The 19,083-nt window shown below is 37.7% G+C and overlaps 1 protein-coding gene across 2 annotated transcripts in view; it reads left to right on the top strand.

The window, feature by feature from the left end:
* Window positions 1-19,083, top strand: part of CNTNAP5 (contactin associated protein family member 5) — a 956,089-nt gene that overhangs the window by 600,793 nt on the left and 336,213 nt on the right. The window lies entirely within an intron of this gene.

Genomic DNA, 19,083 nt, shown 5'->3' with positions numbered 1-19,083 from the left:
TTTAGAAATTACATGCTAAAAAGTAGTAGATTTTTAAAATTTAAATCTGCCTCTAATGAGTATTAGGAGGTTTGGATGGAAGAAAACTAGAAAAACTAGAAAGTAGTTTTGTATATCTCATGTGCAATGGCTAACATGCCATTCAGTAAGACCTTGTGTGTTGTGTGGGTCAGTAGAATTCAGTAGGTATCTCCTGTCTGCCAGTTTTCAGACACGTGGTTAAGGAAGACATTGCATATATAGAAAGAAAACAGCCTCACTAGGGTAGCATTCTTTCTTTTTTCTTTTATTTTTTTTACAATTTTTATTTATAAAAAGGAGACACTGACAGGCTTACAATTCCACAAAATTCCAATCACCAGAACTTTGTATCCCATTGCTTCCCCTGATAGCTTTCCTACTCTTTATTTATCTGGGAGTATGGACCCAGGGTCATTGTGGGGCGCAGAAGGTGGAAGGTCTGGCTTCTGTAATTGCTTCCCCCGTGAACACGGATGTTGACAGGTCTGTCCATACTCTGAGCCTTTCTCTCTCTTTCCCTAGTGGGGCGGGGCTCTGGGGAAGCGGGGCTCCAGGACATATTGGTGGGGTCGTCTGCCCAGGGAAGTCCAGTTGGCATTACAGTAGCATCTGGAACCTGGTGGCTGAAAAAAGAGTTAATATATAAAGCCAAACAAATTGTTGACTAATCATGAACCTAAAGGCTGGAATAGTGCAGATGAAGATCAGGGTAGCATTCTAATGGGGGTAGTTTCTGCTCACCTGGCTTTGTCTGCTCTAAAAAAACCACAGGATTCCTCCAGCCAAGCCATCCATCCATGTATAACACTTTCCCATCATGTTTTTTTTTTCCCCTAAAGATGCCGGATGATGGCACATGTGTAACTGGCAAAAATGTGGAAATTGAATTCATCTTTATGTATATGTTTATAAAAGTGGAGCTAGATGCAGTGAAAAAATAAGATAGTGTTCTAGGGCTACCTATCACTTTATTAACTAAGTTGCTGATTCTTCTGGATCCTTCTCTCAGGATCAAGGCTATCCCTATCCCCTTTATCTTATGTGGCCAGCCCTAACCCACCAGTGTTGTGTTGCAATTTGTCTCTCACCAGTATTGCCTCTTCTTTCTGTAAGTTTTTTTTTATTTATTCCTTTTTGTTGCCCTTGTTGTTTTATTGTTGTAATTATTATTATTGTTGTTGTTGATGGTGTCCTCACTGTTGGATAGGACAGAGAGAAATGGAGAAAGGAGGGGAAGACAGAGAGGGGGAGAGAAAGATAGACACCGGCAGACCTACTTCAGTGCTTGTGAAGCTACTCCCCTACAGGTGGGGAGCCGGGGGCTCTAACCAAGATCCTTATGCTGGTCCTTGTGCTTTGCGCCACCTGTGCTTAACCCTCTGCTTACCACCCAACTCCCTTCTGTAAACTTTTGTACATGTTCCCTCTTGGGTTTAACCCAGTGCTCCAAGGAGATTCTTTTCATACTAAGACTGTTTTTTTTTGCTCTGATGGAAAACTGCAGTCCTTACTTCAACTTGTTGACCACAATGAATGTCTTGCTCTAGTTAAGTCCATGCCTCTTAATAATTCTCTCAGTTGGGACCAGGTTTAGTGCACTTGCTACTATGAAAAAGTCCATGGATTTGAGCCCCCAGTCCACACCTGCATGGGTAAAGCTTCATGGGTGGTGAACCAAGTACTGCAAGTGTCTTTTTTTTTTTAAATTTTTTTTTAAATATTTATTTTATTTATTTATTCCCTTTTGTTGCCCTTGTTGTTTTATTGTTGTAGTTATTATTGTTGTTGTCATTGTTGGATAGGACAGAGAGAAATGGAGAGAGGAGGGGAAGACAGAGAGGAGGAGAGAAAGATAGACACCTGCAGACTTGCTTCACCGCCTGTGAAGCGACTCCCCTGCAGCTGGGGAGCCGGGGTTTGAACTGGGATCCTTATGCCGGTCCTTGTGCTTTGCGCCACCTGCGCTTAACCCGCTGCGCTATAGCCCGACTCCCATGCAAGTGTCTTTTTCTACCTCTCTATCTCCCTCTCCCTTTTCAATTTATTTCTACCTCAGCAAATAAAAATTTAAAAAAAAAGAAGGAAAAATAGATATTGGGAGAGGTGGATTTACCCACTCAGGCGCCTGTAGTAACTCTGGCAGTATAAACAAAGCAAACTCTCAGACTAAGATTGGAAATTAAGGAATTGTATCAGGGCATTTATATTATTCTACTTTATAGTTTTTGCTCATTCATTTTTACATTATCTTCCTCTCAATTTTTTCCTCCTCAGATAAAGTTAACATTAACAGGTACCTATGAAACTTCAGTCATTTTATATGTTCTTCTGTTTAATTGAATCTTAGGCACGGTTGAATGAGTTAAATGTTGCTCTTTTTTATAGGGGAAAAGATCATATTTTAGTCAGAATTGTATTAATTCTATCTCTCTCTGCCTAACTCTAGTGGTCTATATGGATGTTAATTTTCTAAAATACTAGCAAGTGCACAAATTTACTGAAAGGGAAGTCAAAGGCAGGATAAAGATCCCGGAACACTGAACAAAACCTAAGAGTCCACGCTTTTGCTTACTTAAGAGAAGAGTTCTGATCAATTCCTGCACAAGACAGGTTGCCTGCTTTATTAATGATCTTGGAAATGATTGATTGCTGGTGCTACACACACATTCTCTGAGCTCTAAGCTAGTGCAGCTTAAAATGTCCAAGATCACAGACTTCTGTAATTCCAAAGATCTCATTTAAGATTTCTTTTGTATGTTAGCTTTTTGTGCTTGCTTGTTTGTTGTTGTTTTTTTGAATGATAATTTCTTTATTTTATTAGCGATTTAATATTGATTTACGAAATTATGAGATAAAAGTGTTCCTGTTACCAGAGTTCTATGTTCCCATCCCCTCCATTAGAAACTGTACTGGTTTTCCCCAGGTCACAGATATGGGTTGACTATTAGTTCAATAATGATCTGTATTTATATATAGTTGCCTATTTTTCCCCATGGTCCTGCTTCCTCTTCCTTTCATACTGAACCTCTTACTAATTCCAAGTGCCTTCTTTTTTTCCTTTGTTCTCTATGGGTCTTGATTGAATTGGAGTTCAGAGACCTCTGTTATCTTCCCCTAACATTTCCCTTTCACTGGGTATAAAGATTATTTTTAAAATTTTATTATTAATAATTTGTTACAAGATTGCAAAATTACAGTGTATAGTTTCACATAAGTCTTACAGTTTTCTTGCTTCTTTTTTTTTTTTTTTTGGCACATTCATGGAAATAAGATCTGGATTCCACATATGACTGAAACCATCTGGTAGTTGTCTTTCATCTCTTTACTTAGTTCACTAAGCATATTCACCTCCAGTTCCACCCCTGTTGGCCCAAAGGACTTAATATCATCTTTTTATTGATGCAGAATAGTATTCCATAGAATATATATCCCATAAATTCTTTATCCAGTCATCTGTTGATGGACATTTATGCTGCTTCAACTCTTTGGCTATTGTGAATAATGCAGCTATGAATAACAGGGTGCATATTTCCCTTCTAATTAGTGCTAGACTGCCCACTGTACAAATGCCTAAGAGTGGTATTCCTAGATCATAAGGTGATTCCATTTTTATTTGTTTAAGAAGTGTCCATACAATCTTCCATGGAGCTGCACCAGTTTGCATTCCCATCAGCACTGGAGCAGATTTCCGTTTTCTCCACAACCTCTTCAACACCTGTCATTTCCTGGTTTAGTGATGGAAGCCATTCTCTCAGGTGTGCCCAATTTACATTCCCATAAGCAGTGAAAGATATCTTTTTCCCCCACCACCTTTTAATTTATTTTGCTGTGTGGAAGCTCTTCTATTTGCTTTAGGCCCATTGGTTTATTTTTTAGTCTTACTTATAGCTGGGTTTATATCACTAAGGACATCTATAAAATTTAGATAAAGGTACCAAGTTAACTTTTAGATTCCAGATTAACATGTAGCTTTTGTTCTGTTAAATGAATGATGGGGCCTTGATGAGGGTTGTATTAAAATTTTATATGCCTCTGGATAGGGTTTAGTGTATTGCACCAAAGTAAAAGACTTTGGAGTTGGGGTTCTGTAACAGGTTCTGGAACATGATGGGAGAGAATGACCTAGAGGGGGAATTGCTATATGAAAAACTGAGAAATGTTACACATGTACAAACTACTATATTTTACTCTTGACTGTAAACCATCAATCCCTCCAATAAAGAAAAAAAGATAAAAAAGGAAAAATACTGAAAACAAAAAATAATATTCACTTTGATGATGTTTATTTTTCCAATCCATGGACAATATCTTTCCACTTCTTTGTATCTGTTTCTATTTTCTTGAATACTGATTAATAATTTTTAGTATACAAGTATTTCACTTCTTTTGATAGGTTTATTTCTAGATATTTTATTGTTCTTGCTGCTGTAATCTTCTTCTAGCATTTGCCCGGCTAGGAAGGATCATCAGTTTCCCCAATGAATGGGTACTCACGGGATGCACCACGGGAAGGTCGATCCAGTGCATCCCGTTGCTGTAATGAATGGGATTGACATCTGGATTTTTTCTTTCTCTTTTTTTTTCTTTTCTTCTGTTTGCATAAAAGATTGTCATCCACTTTTGTATATTAATTTTGTAATCTGACACCTTACTATATTGCCTGATAATTTCCAGGAAGTTTTTGCTGGATAATTTAGTGTTTTTTTTTTTTTTTGCTATGCATGTTATCTGCAAATAGTGACCTTTTGACTTTATCTCATCCAGTTTATTTCCCTTGTACAGTTAGTTGTTAGAATAAATTACTACAAGTTACAAATTAAAAGAAGTAACAGTAGAACACATTTCTAATGTCATTTAAAACTTCCAAATACAACATTTATTTATTTTTTGTTTATTCTTGGGATATCACACCTATTTGAATCCACATCTACTAGTGTACCTTAAATGAGAGAGGGAGGCATGGTTGAGATACAAAGGGATAGAGAGACATAGAGGGGAGATGTCACAGCATCATCTCACTAGTTGTGAAACTTTTCCTTTTGGACGTCCTCCTGGATATTTGGTATTCAGGGCTTATACACTGAGAACTGTATGTAGCCTGGGGTGGAATAATACTAAGCCCCCTTACACAACTTTCTGATACTTTATTTTTCTTTTTTTTAATAGATAAATATTTATTTATGTATTCCTTTTTGTTGCCCTTGTTGGATACTTTAATTTTCTTAGGCTTTAAGATTAATTTCTTTTTGTATCTCTGTATAATGGCTACATAATTTTATATAAATAAATCTATTTTTCTTCTGTAGTATATGAAAATGATGTTATAAAACTTGCACTGGTGTGGGAAATATATTTTTTCTTTTTTTAATCATTTTTATATTTGTTTATTTTCCCTTTTCTTCTTTTTAAATTTTTTTGTTTATTCCCTTTTGTTGCCCTTGTTTTTTATTGTTGTAGTTATTATTGTTGTTGTTATTGATGTCATTGTTGGATAGGACAGAGAAAAATGGAAAGAGGAGGGGAAGACAGAGAGGAGGAGAGAAAGAGAGACACCTGCAGACCTGCTTCTCTACCTGTGAAGCGACTCCCCTGCACCAATAATCTCGGTGGTAAATATCAAACATAAGACAGCTTTATTTACATTTTTATCTATTTGTTTTTAAGTATGACAGTAAATTTGGCAAATTTAAAAATATTGAACTTTCTTATCTGATTATTTGATGAAGAAATATTTAATAACTAGATATAAAATATTATGATTCTTCATGCATGCTTAGTATTAAATTGAATATATCTATCCTCAGATATTTATACAAATATCTAGTCAATCTTATCTGCCTTTTATTTTGGTAAATTGTATTCATTTTTGTTTTAGTTTTATTTTTTCCTTTTTTTTCTTTTTTTTTTTCTTTTTTTTTTTTGAGGAAATGTTTTGTAAGACTATAGTTATTCAGAGGTATAATTTCACATCTCCCAGTTTAGCTCACCTGTATCATCTACCTTCACTGCAGGGAATTCAGTGTCTTATCCATATTTTTTTTGCCTCCAGGGTTATTACTGGGGTTTGGTGACTGCATGACGAATCCACTGCTCCTGGAGGCCATTTTTCCATTTTTGTTGCCCTTATTGTTGTTATTGTTGTTGTTGTTATTGCTGCTGTTGTTCTTGGATATGACAGAGAGAAATAGAGAGAGGAGTGGAACACGGGGGTGGAGGGGAGAAAGATAGACCCTTGCAAACCTCCTTCACCACTTGTGAAGCATTCCCCATGCAGGTGGGGAGCCCAAGGCTCAAACAGGGATCCTTAGGCTGGTCCTTGTGCTTCATGCCATGTGCGCTTAACCCGTTGTGCTACCACCCGGCCTCCCCTTATCCATTTTTATGTCCCTGTCACTCCTGCTTTAGTTACCTCAGATAGGCAGACTAAAATGAAGTTTTCTATGCATTTTTACCTAACTTTGCTTATTTTGTGTTTGTTTTTACTGGAGCATTGCTCAACTCAGGATTCTGATGGCAACAGGCATTGAATCTGGAGCATCAAAGCCTTAAAAATTTAACCTATTTTGCTTAAATTAGACCACTGCTGTCTCTACCTCCACCTGTTATGTTTCTGAAGGCATACATATGGATATTATCACCTGGTATCTGCTTTCTCCTTCAGTTTACTTTAACTCTAACAATACATATAAACAGTTAAACATGGTATAATTATTTTCAAGGATTAATTCATAGAATAGTAGCTAGGATAGCTCAGTCTATCTGATTCTCTATTAGAAACTTATTACTACAGCATGTCTGTCTTATGTGTGTTTGTTTGTTTGTAGCATTTGGAGGAGAGAGAAAAGGAATTAGAATCAAGAAATCAATGTCAATTTCTTATATCCAAGCCTTATTAGACAGGATATCTTTGGGCAAACCTTTCACACTGTACGAGTTCATTTACATTGTCCATGAATACCATGCTTTCTATAAAAGCTGGGGCTTGATGCCTGCACTATGAATCCACTGCTCCTGGAGGCTATATTTTCTTCCATTGTTGTTGCATAGGACAGAGAGAAATTGAGAGAGGAGGGCAAGACAGAAGGGGAGAGAAATACACCTGCAGACATGCTTCACTGCTTGTGAATCGACCCCCCGGTAGATGGGCAGCCAGGGGCTTGAACCAGGATCCTTGGGTGTGTCCTTGTGTTTCACTCTATATGATTTAACCTGGTGTGTTACCGCCTGGCCACCAAACATTTTTTTTTTTTTTTTAGTTTTCTTTATTGGATAGAGTTAGCCAGTAGGTTGGGTATTAGAGGGGGGAAGAGAGGCACCTACAGTACTGCTTCACCATTCTTTGTACAAAGCTGTCCTCCTATAGGTGGGGACCAGGGGCTTGAACTTGAGTCCTTGTTTGTGCATTGTAAAATGTGCACTTAACTAGGTGTGCCACTACTGGCCCCAAGTATAAACATCTTAAAGGCCAGGCATAATTGAGTGATCTCTCTCCTAACGTGTAGACCATTCTATATCAGATTTTTTTTTAAAATTCAATTCTAGTGATTATATCAGTTTGTTTAAATGATCTGTAATTCCTGACATTACCCCAAAGATATAGGCATCGCTGAGGAGTATCAGATAAAGCTTTTGTTAGATTGTATAATAATAAGCCTAGGTTTATTAATGTCAGAAACAGCAAAGCTAAGGTTTTTATTCAAAACCCCTTATATTAATAATTCTCTATTTTTCATTTTAACCATGAACTCTGTGTATAGGGAAATTAGAAATTGCTTATGAAACCTTAGCTCATGCTAATGAAACAAGCAGTGACTTGTACCAAACACAATAGAGATAAGATTCATTGTCTGCGACCCCAGTGATGCAGACAGGTCAGAAGTATACCTTGGGGAATGGACGTGGCTGAGTTCTTATAGACCATGAAGGAGAAATGTTATAGGCCATGAAGGAAATACTCTGGGTCTGCCACTCAGCAGATGGGGATTCCAATCAGCAATGTGCACTCCTGACACAGTCTGTACAGGAAATCCCCTTCTGCACTGGTGTATTTTGATGCTCTGTGAGGTGCAGGAATAACACTATAGTTACATTAGCATCAATGCAGCTGAGCCTGGAGCTCACTAAGACACCTCTCTGTGCCTTAGATTTAACTAGCTTTACTTTGTTTTGCCATTACCCATAACTGAAAAGTATAATAGTGTCCTATTCTTTAAAGCTTATTATAATTTTATTTATTTACTTTTTTTTTTACTTTAGGGTTAGGTAAAGTAATATGATTGAGAAATCTCAAGCAATAGGGCACTACTAATAACTTTACACAGGGGGTTAGCTCTTGTTAAACATTAACAACAATCTATTATTTTTAAAAGTACTTTTTAGTTTATTTTTCCTTTTGTTGCCCTTTATATTGTTGCAGTTATTGTTGTAGTTTTTATTGATGTAGTCATTGTTGGAGAAGACAGAGAGAAATGGAGAGAGGAGGGGGAGACAGAGAAGGGAAGAGAAAGACACCTGCAGACCTGCTTCACCGCCTGTGAAGCGACTTCCCTGCAGGTGGGGAGCCGGGGGCTTGAACCGGGATCCTTACGCGGGTTCCTGTGCTTTTCACCACGTGGGCTTAACCCGCTGCACTACCACCCAACTCCCATGTATTAATAAACAATCTAAAGGTTTTAATTTCTATGATTAAACAGCCAAGACACATTGTCTCACTAGGTCTTTCCAGAGACTTTCAATAATTTCTAGTGCTGGGAGGTGTACTGGTTAAATGCACATAGTACTAAGTACAAGGAACTTTGTTGGAGCCCCTGATCTCCCATCTGCAGGGTGGATGCTTCAAAAGTGCTGAAGGAGGTCTGTCTCTTTCTTTCTCTGTCTCCTTCTCTCCTCTCAACTTCTCTGTCCTATCCAACAAAATGGGAAAAGTGGCCACCGGGAGCAGTAGAGATAACCCTGGAGGCAAGACAAATAAAATAACTTCATTATTATTATTATTATTAGTGTGTGTGGTTTTTTGTTTCTTTTTTTTACTATTTATTTATTTTCCCTTTCTTTGCCCTTGTTTTATTGTTGTAATTGTTGTTGTTATTGATGTCATCCTTGCTGGATAGGACAGAGAGAAATGGAGAGAGGTGGGGAAGACAGAGGGGGGAGAGAAAAAAGGAAACCTGCAGACCTGCTTCATCACCTGTGAAGCAACTCCCCTGCAGGTGGGGAGCCAAGGGCTTGAACTGGGATCTTTATGCCAGTCCTTGCACTTTGCACCACGTGCGCTTACCCAGCTGTGCTACAGCCAGACCCCCAAAAGAACTTCTAGTGTTAAAGACGTCTGTGTTCTCTTTTTGAAAAATTAACTTCTACAGCCACAATACAGTTTATACATGCTTACAGACTATTTTATTTAAATAAATATCTTAATGCATCATTTGTTTTTATAATAACTGTATCTGAATACAGATACAAGTATGTATCTGTCTTAAGAGCAAACTATCCATAGCATAGCAATTCCTGCCAACCCATCCTTTTGCATGACTTTGAACAAGTTATGAATCTATTTCAGCCCATATTTTCTCTGTCAAAATTGAGGCTTGCTGCTAAGGATGTTAGTTCTCTAGTATGTGATATGTCCTGTGCAGTGCCCAACACACAATAAATATAAATTCATTATAGAAGCAGAGAATATATGTCCTTGTCTATGACAAATTTGGGATCAAGGGTAGTGTTTGATTGGAGTTTTATCCACTTTCAGATCTTCAGCATTTACTCAGTGCTTCACAATGGTTGGCTTATGGTAAATATTTGAAAGATTCCTAAAGACATGCACTGAATATTCTACATACATTTTGTTTTAATAGTGTTAGAAAATTTGTGCTTGATTACAAAGAACTCTGGCAGCCAACTTCTGTAAATAGCCACATCTATTTTTATATGAATCTTTCATAGAAAGTGAAATTCAAGAGATTAAAAAACTTTCTTGAACTTTTGTTAATGATCAAATTGTAGATTAATAAAATTATTAACTGGTGGCCGGGTGGTGGCACACTTGGTTGAGTGCACATGGCACAGTGTACAGGGACTCAGGTTCAAGCCCCCAGTCCCCACCTGCAGGAGGAAAGCTTTGCTAGCAGTGAAGCAATGTTGCAGGTGTCTATGTCTCTTTCCTCCTCTATCACTCCTTCCTTTTTGATTTCTGGTTGTTTCTGTCCAAAAAACGAATAAAGATAATAAAAAAAATAAATAACATAGTATTATTAACTTATATTAGGATTTTTCATTGAGAATAGATAATCACTTTTGATCCCACAGATTGAAGAGGAATATAACTACCAAAAAGAAGTAAAATATTGCAAGGGAAAACAAGAGGAGAGGAAAAAGACATTATTTTTACTACAAGTATGTTATTACTTATTAGAAATTAGACTATCAGCAAACAGGGCAGACATGTAGAAAGCTTCTCATAGCTGCCTCTATTTAATAAGAATGACTTTCAAAGGCTTTTTGAAACCAAGTTTCTCAGATTTTGACTTGCAAAAGAATCACCTGGAGATCTTGTTAAAACAGTTTCACAACCCTATGGCAGAGACACTTATTCAGGATGGAGTTCATGAATTTGCATGACTAGTAAGTTCATATGATGCCAACTGATGCTGATATGAAGGACATACTTGGAGAATCACTGCTTTAGAAGCTGGGGGTAGTGCTCCCTGAAGTTCATGCCCACACAGGCCTCACCAGTCCTACTTTTTTTCTTCCATGTACTGGGTGAGCTAAGCTTAATTCACAGATGCAGGTAACCAGTGTTGTTCATATGAAGCATATATATATTTATATATATATATATAATTTGTATATATATATATATATAAATTTTAAATGTAGCCCATTAGAAAGGGTATCTATTTCACATTTTATGGATTAACATTGCATCACAGAGGGATGAAATGATGGTTGTGTTATAGGCATATTAGATCCAATGTCTCAAAAGAAATTGTTGATACATATATGTCATATTTAATTAAATGGGGCATGGTTTGTAAGGATAAAATTAAGCATCAGTGTGGTCCTCTTGGGTGGAGGTGACTTCCAAGGCATGGCTATTCCTTGTCATTGGAGCTCGCCTGTTCCATCCAGAGGTCATCTGACCCGTATACTGGCCAATTATAACAGGCAACAGCACCCTGGTACAGTCTTCCCTATTACCTGTTAGTAGACTTTGCCCCTTAGCTCTTTTGAAATACTCATTTACCTGATAAACTCCACCAATCAAAAGTACAGTTCAGCAAGTCTTATTAAATTTATGTTGTTGAACAACAATTATCTCCACTTCATTTTAGACTATTTCCCAGCCCTAAAGAAAACTCTAAACACATTAAAAGTCACTCTCTGTGCTGCAGTCCATAACCCAACCCCATACCCAGATCCTGGTAGTTACCAGCAATAATATATATATAATTTTATTTTATTTACATTGAATCCTATATAGAGGATGTTCTGTGACTTTCAGGACAATCTTTTCAAAGCACACATTTTATCCATGCTCTGCTGTGCACAATGTTCTTCTGTTCCATAACAGTTTACTAAGTGCACATACCACATTTGCTTTTCCATTCATCATTTAACAACTGTGAGTCCTTTCCATTTTATTGTGAATAATGTTCATATCAACATTCCTAACAGGTTTTTATGTCAACATATGAATCTTCAAGAGTATATATTTAAGAATAAAGTTTGGTCGTATTCTCCCCTGTTGAAGCTTTTTTTCTTTTGAAACAGTTCATAATAAATCACAAGAAACATTGTACTAGGAGGTCAATGTCTCCTTGACTCAGTGGAAACATCCCATATATCTGTGCCACTGAGCCACTCATATGCGAGATATCTCCAGAAACCAGGAAACTGACATGGGTGAAACACACAGAATGTCTGTGTTCCATTTTAGCACTTGTAACTGCACATGTTTGTGTGTTTATGTGGGCATGTTTCTGTGTAACTTTCTCTGATATAACAATTTGTGCATTCCACTATGATCAAGATGCAGAATACTTCCATCCCACTAATTCCTCTTTCCATCCATTTATAACTGCACACGACCTTTCTCATCTCCCATTTCTACAGAATCTGTTCCCCTCTCCACTAATCTTTCTCCTAAAAAAAAAAAGACACTGAATCTGTTTATTTTAGCCAGCTCTGTGCAAAATGACATCAAATTATCTATTTTCTAACTTAATCCTTTGACACATTTTTAAGCTAATTTCAGCAATCTCATTGGTTTTAACTTACTATTTTTCTCCTGTTCCCTGAAAATAGCCAAGACAAAGTCTGTCAAATCTGCTGCACAAGGGGCTTGGTAACCTTAATTAAATAAATAAGTGCTACATGCAAGATGTGCCATAACCATTTTTAATTACTGGGAATAAGTTGAGCTGATTTGTGTATATAGGCTCTGCATATAGACCTATGCATATACACTGATATTAGATTGATGAAAACATAGAATGAGTGGCTGCACAGTGACAGAACCAGTTAAGCACACATAGGATATGCATAGGGACACAGTTTCAAAGCCTCCCGCTCCCCACCTGCCAGGGAAACTCCGTAAGTGGAACTGTGGGCCCTCAGACATAAAAGTCTCTTTGCATAAACACTATGATATCTACCCAGCCCTTTAGTTCAACCCTTAAGTCAGGACTTAAAAAAAAAAAAAAAAAACTTCAGGGTAACATCAGTGGCATGCTTTGTTGAGGGCATATATTCCCATGGATAAGGACCTGGGTTTGAGCCCCTGCTCCTCACCTGCAGGAGGGAGAGCACTTCACAAGTGATGAAGCAGGTCTACAGTTGTCTATCTTTCTCTCTCCCTCTCTATTGCCTCCCTTATCTTTCAAATACCCCTGTCCTATCCAATATTATGGGGGGAAAAACAAAACATTAAAATATAGCCACCAGGAATGGTGGATTCATAGTGTCAGCACCACTGAGCTCCGGTGATAACCCTGGTGGGGGAAAAATAGAATGAAACATTTTACGTTCTCAAAATATATACTGAATAAGTGTCTTAATATTTCTATAGTTTTACAATAAGAATATAAATGGCGGAGCAGAAAATCTACAGCTCTGCCCTTGATACCATAGAAGGTGAAGTCTAAATAAAACTATTTTGCTGTCTCTCAATACTATCATTATTTTTAATGAAAGTGGGAATCACAAGGACATTTTAAATTGTACCTTAGGCAATAAATTAGCTGCCAGAACTAGATTCAGACTATTTTCCTTAAATATGAAAATACTGATCCATCTGCTCTGTTCATCCAAGTTGTATATCTCCTAATATTAATATAAAATCTATTCTAAAGAGCCTCACATCCAAAATTGTCCTTCTTACTGGAACATACATCATTGTGTGTACCCATAATATTAAGCCTTCAAATGTAACTCCATATTTCACATGTTATGCTTTTAATAGATGTCTTTTCTGTGATAGAACTTTATTTTTTTTATTTCATGCTGTCATTTCTCCCATCAGGAATTGTGCTGATCCTTTCACAGGTCACCTCCAGCTAACTTAGAACTTGTATATGATGTAGCAAGTCATTTAATACACAAGTCATGAAAATATCTTTGTTTTACTAGATATTTTAGAATACAAGGCAATTTCCACAGCATTTCTCAGGATAGCTATACTCATTCTTTAGAAACAATTGTGATGATTAACTTACATTATTAGAGAAAAACCCACACATTCAAAATTTATGGTTTAGCAGAGGAGATCAAGCTATGAAACCAGGAATTATGATACACAATGAAAGGTATGATAGAAATGTTTAGTACATGCTGAGACTCTATGATGGAGAAAAGGGACAACCCAGCTTGTCTGAACATACAAGAAAGCTTCATGGAGGAAGAGACCTTGGGATTGCCATAGTGACCATGCGCATGTTACTTTTCAAACTCTGTCCAGAATCACTCACAGTACATGTGTGTGATAAACATCTAGTCATCTTTTAAAGCTTCTCTTGAAGATGTTACTGTCACTGTGTGTCTTCTATTTTGTGGAATGTTTGATAGACTTATGATTATGAAAAAAACAGTTACATAATTTCAAAGCAAATCTAAACAACTCTAGTATATTCTACTTTCCTTACCACTGACCTCTTATACACATATTTTGATATGCTGTTTTTTTTCTTGATAAAATCAAACGGACGCATACTTGACTTCCTGGATACACACTGCCTATATGCCTTTGATTTTCTCTCATAATCTTAATTCTTGAGTTTCACATTGTGCAAACTTAGCTCAATTTATTCCAGAAAGAAACTAAACTCTACTATGTACGTGCTCCATTCTTTATCCCCAGTTGATGACATTTGAAACTATCCCTCTCTTTTAGTTAATAGAAACTGCAGTTGAGGAAAAGAAATCTTTTAACATACTTCTTAATTCTGATTGATATTGAAAAGCCCCACATAATGGGTGGCCTGAATAGAAGATGTTCACACTTCTGGAGTGTGGGAAGTTCAAGGTCAATGACTTTATTAGGGAATCTAGGAAGTGTATTCCTTTTAGTTTTTTAAATGAATATAGTTTATCACTCATTTAAAATTAGGTTATATTATGGAGTGCATATTTTTATCCGTAGCCATATTATCTATATATGTATATACTTAGCTATATTGTATATTCCTTCCTTCCTTCCTTCCTTCTTTCCTTCCTTCCTTCTACCCTTCCTTTCTTCCTTCCTTCTTTCCATTATTATGGTCAGAGTACTGCTCATAAAAGTGTCAGACATTGAACCTAGGACTTCCAGGCCTCCAGTATGAAAGTCTACTGTGTAATCCACTATGTTATCTCTAACTCATATTTAATTTCCTTTGAAAATTTAAGAATTATTTTCTTCTTTCTTTATTTTTTAAATTTCTTTATATTTATTTAATTTTCCTTTTGTTGCCCTTTATTATTGTTGTTATTATTGATGTTGTCGCTGTTGGATAGGACAGAGAGAAATGGAGAGAGGAAGGGAAGACAGATATGGGGAGAGAAAGACAGATACCTACAGACCTGCTTCACCACCTGTGAAGTGACCCCCCTGTAGGTGGGGAGCCTGGGTCTCGAACCGGGATCCTTATGCTGGTCCTTGTGCTTTGCGCCATGTGCGCTTAACCCACTGTGCTGCCGTCTGACTCTCAAGTATTATTTTTCTTCTATCACATCTAATATTACTTAAGTTTTTTTTTTTTTTTTTTGTTCATCACCAGAAGCCCAAGTTGACTTTCAGACAGGAAAAGAGACGGGGTGAGGGGAAAGGAAAGAAACCACAGCACTGAAGCTCCATCAATGTTGCAGGGGCCGGACAGGAACCCAGGCCATGTATATGTCAAAGCAATTGGTTTGTCCTAGTGAGCTATCATAATGAACCTATTTAAATTGTTTTTATTGTTTCCAAGTTAAAAACAGTAAATATGTGTAAAGATTAAGCTTTCAGTATTTTTTCTGCTTATTATTTCTGTTTCTTACCATAGTAAGCCAGCTGTATTAATTTACACTTGAGAGGTATTTTAGAATTTGAATAAATTTGGAGTCAAATGTATGATGCATACTCAGCGATCAGATAAATTAGAAATGTGATTATTAATTTAAAGAGAAAGTAAAATGTACTCAGTAAATGTATAATTGTATAGTACATATAATATTTAAGCTACTATACAATATGCATCACAAATTAGAAATGTGTGAATAGTATGTGTGTTGTCATAGCACAGTCAACCCTATCTATCTAACTAATCACAATAGTAATATACTGGAAGAAGGGGAAACGGAAAATTCTTTGTGTGTAAGAGCAGTAATGAAAAAGTCAAATCCTATTGATAAGTGAATAGCTATCTGTGAAACTGAAAAATGAAGAAGTAATAAAATACATGTCATTCAGAGAGACAGAAATCAATACCAGAAGATATGAAGGCTAAAAGGCACAATTCTGGCTGAAAAGAAAGAGTCCAATGGCCTTTCATAACAAGTCCAGTGCTGCATGAGTAAAAGCTGAAAAATATCACACGAAAAACTAAAAAAGATGTGGTGAGATGGCACAAGAAAATACAATAAAAGTAATAGTCATAATAATAATAATCAAGTCAGTAATCACAATAATTCATACTAAGCACTTCTGTCCCAAGTACTATGCTAGGTACTGTATGTGAGTTATCCTTTTAAGTTCCTGTCACAACTATGTGGGTTACAATAGATGGTTTTTATAGTTATAGTCACATGAGAAAACTGATATTTTATGAGTTATTGCCTATCTGTCGTGAATTATAGAACAACTCAGCGTCTGGAAATAGCATGCATAGTCATCTTGTAGTTACTTGTTTTCTGCTCTCAAGCAGTTTGGTGTGTAGTGTTGGCTCAGTCTCTCAGGCAATCCATTTCAACTGCAGTCATCTCAGTGTTGAACTCTGAAGATCTGCTTCACTACTCATTCACAGGACACGCCTTAGGGACTTGCACACTTTCTCATGCAGGCCCCAGCACATGACTGCTTCCTAACATAGCAGTTGTCTTCTCTGAGGGTTACTGACCTAGGAGTACCCCAGATAGAGGCCACTGCTATATTTTGTTGTTTTTCAATCTGGTCTTGGAATAAAAGCTATCGTTTCTGTCTGTTAGCAGCAGTCAGTGATTCCAGTCTTCTTTCCAGAGTAGTGAGGAGAACTACTAGAGGTATCATGGCAGATACCTCTGAGGTGATAGAAGAGACATAAATGATCCAGGGCTGGGTGGTGATGCACCTGGTTGAGTGCACATGTTACAGTGCATAAAGACCTGAGTCTGAGCCCCCTGGACCCTACCCACAGGGGGAAAACTTCGTGAATGGTGAAGCAGGGTTGCAGGTGTCTTTCTGTCTCTTTTTCTCTCTGTCTCCCCTTGTCTTTCGATTTCCAGCTGTCTCTATCCAATAAATAAAGATAAGAATTTTAAAAACTAAAAGGAGAGAAGTAGCTGATTCAAATTCTCACAAGCCTTAAGAGGTGGCCTCGGAATGCCAAACCAATCCCATCTGGTTGTGGGCCTTATGTTCTTCAGCACTATGAAGCCCCTCACAAGCCTCCTGTGTGGTGTTTAGCCTGCACAGGTTGGGTGCAAATCTTCATATGGCTGTCATCTTGGGGATATGTGGAGGTTGGGGAGGAGGCATTGCATATTGAGTGGTGAATTTCATGTATGTGGCCTGTTTACAGGGATGTTATTATATTAAGGCAAACAGAAACAAGCTCTATGTTTTATTCTATACCTAAGGTGCAGACTGTGACCCTCCCATTTACTTCTTGCTTCAGGAAATGCACGTGACTGCAGGAAAGAATAGCATGCGCACAAAGATCACCTTGAGTTCACCCTAATTTGTAAAAAGAAAAGTTAAACCCTCTCAAGCTTTGAAACTTTATTCATAATGAATTATTCGAGCCGCCTCTCACACTTGATCATGACAAACTGCAGGTTCATATTCCTGGGATGGGGCATTAGTCACAAAGGGCATGCTGGCTAAGGGGAGGCATCCGTGCTCTATCTTGAAAAGCGTCGAGAGGCACTGAAGTGTTTTCAGCAAGGGAGGGTAGCATGATTGGATGTGTACCTGCTGCTCTGAGCTATAGCATTTTGAAGTGTCAGATGGCATTCTACAGTCTCATGCATGAGACCAGGGATACCTCCTTCACACACCACTGAATTTATTCATGTTGGCTTAATGAAATTTAAATAGTCCTCAAACCTGCAGGTTGCTGAAAGCACACTCTCTTTGAGCAAATGTGTCTGCTTTTCTGAGCACAGAGACATCTGTGGCTACAGTTAAGCTATCAGCCTTCCAAGTCACAGGCATGATCTAAAACCTAGTGGCATTCACAGCTGTTGACACAACGTAGGAACTCACTAAATGCTTATTAAGGCAAAGTGGACTAAACTGGAGTGAAATCTACTGTATGCCAGATATTATGCTGAGCTCTGAGTATGCCGAAATAACACAGCATGTTGGGACAGGATATGGTTCAGCCTGTGAATACACAATTTATAGTGTGTCAAATTCCCAGTTTTTTTTTTTTCTATTTTTTTATTAGATAGGACAGAAGGAAATTGAGAGGTGGGGTAGGGGTGATAGAGAGGGAGAGAGAGAGAGATAGAAGCCTGTAGACCTGCTGCCCCTCTCCTGAACTTCCTCCCTGCCAGTGGGGACCGGGGCTCCAAACTGTATCCTTATGCATGGCCATATGTGTGTTTAACTGGGTACACCACCATCAGACCCCCAGACTTCCAGTCTGACTAATTGAAACCACATGAAAGCATTCATGCAACCAAAGGAAACCCCGTGGAGAGAGGAGTGCTGTTGTAGTGTCTACTTTCTCCCTTTACTACCACCTCTTGTCCACTCTGTCTGAAATTAAGGGGGGGGAGGGTATTAAGGGTGTGAAATTTTGGAGGGATAATTTCCATTGCAGGAAAGACAGAATGAAAGAAAGAAAGAAAGAAAGAAAGAAAGAAAGAAAGAAAGAAAGAAAGAAAAGAAGGAAGGGAGGAAGGAAGGAAGAAAACAAGGAAGACAGAAAAAAGAGAGAGAGAAAGGCAGAATAGCGTCACTTTGCCTACAATGCCATTTTTTCCTTTGTTTATACAGCATCTCTTAAACTTTTGCTATCCATGCAGCACTCTGCTAAATGGTGCAGTACTTTTTCAAATCTGAACACTCTTGACTTCGTGTGGCAATTGTGGAGGTAAGGAGAAAGTTCATTGAGTGTTCTAACGCAGTATTCTGTGAGCTTAGAGGATGCACATATACATTGGACAACAGAAATGTTCTGTGAGAAATAAAGGAGGACCTTTTTTAGAGGGTGTGGACTTGTGAACTGTGTTTGACTCATGAATGAGTTGTAATGGATCCAGGAGGGGAGACTGTCCAGTAATATGTTTCTGACTGGTTAAGTACCTAGGGGGAGAGACTATGCTAGAAGAGAAAGGAAAGCCATGAACATTGCGAGTAAATATAAGACGAACATTCCAGTCTCTCCAAAGGCATGTGCAGAA

This window comes from Erinaceus europaeus, chromosome 18 (genome assembly GCF_950295315.1).
Source record: "Erinaceus europaeus chromosome 18, mEriEur2.1, whole genome shotgun sequence".
Classification (NCBI taxonomy): domain Eukaryota; kingdom Metazoa; phylum Chordata; class Mammalia; order Eulipotyphla; family Erinaceidae; genus Erinaceus; species Erinaceus europaeus.
The sequence above is the reverse complement of the archived record's forward strand: the minus strand, read 5'-3'. Positions and strand labels throughout refer to the sequence as shown.